A 676-nucleotide genomic window follows, 5' to 3' on the forward strand; every position below is an offset into this window, starting at 1 on the left:
TACTTTGTGTGCTTCAGATTCTTTAGGACTGTTCCTAGAAAGGCCTGAATGTGAAGATTGAGTGAGCTCTTTAAGGCATGTGTCAGTCTAGTCATGGCTGATAACTTTTCAGCCTTAAATTTTAGTTGTCTTTGCTACATTTGCCTTTGGAAGGGTATGTACAAAGGGATGTCTGAAGTCATGATCTCAAAGTTCATACCAGAGGAAGGAGGTTCAAGTTGCTGGGGCCAAACTAATTTGTATCTTCTCCGATTCCATGTGCACACCAAAGGAAAACCTGCCCTCACTTTTTTTAAAGGTATTTCAAGTATATTGTCCCATGTAACTCAACATTCCATGGAGGTAAATGATGTACTCCATTTTACAGGTGGTGAAACAGGCCAGAGGGTTAAGTAGCACTTCTTTAGTGGCAAAGCCCAATTTTATTCCAGGCCTATTTTCAAAATTGATTCTCTTTCTACATCTGGTTTCCTTTGAGTCAGAGTGGCACAGATGGAAGGACAGAAACTAAGCCTCCCACTCTTCAATCTTGCATATCTGGCACTGGGTAAGAGAGTAAATAACCTCATCCAAGAGCAAGTCAGTGGCTGCTCCAGTGGGAGCACTGGTAGGTCAACAGCAGAAGATTAGTTTAATTTATTTCCCCCAAAGGTTGAGATGCTGGAGCTCCTGTGTG

Source organism: Furipterus horrens, unplaced genomic scaffold (assembly GCF_987537825.1).
Source record: "Furipterus horrens unplaced genomic scaffold, mFurHor1.1.pri manual_scaffold_10, whole genome shotgun sequence".
NCBI classification, from domain to species: Eukaryota; Metazoa; Chordata; class Mammalia; order Chiroptera; family Furipteridae; genus Furipterus; species Furipterus horrens.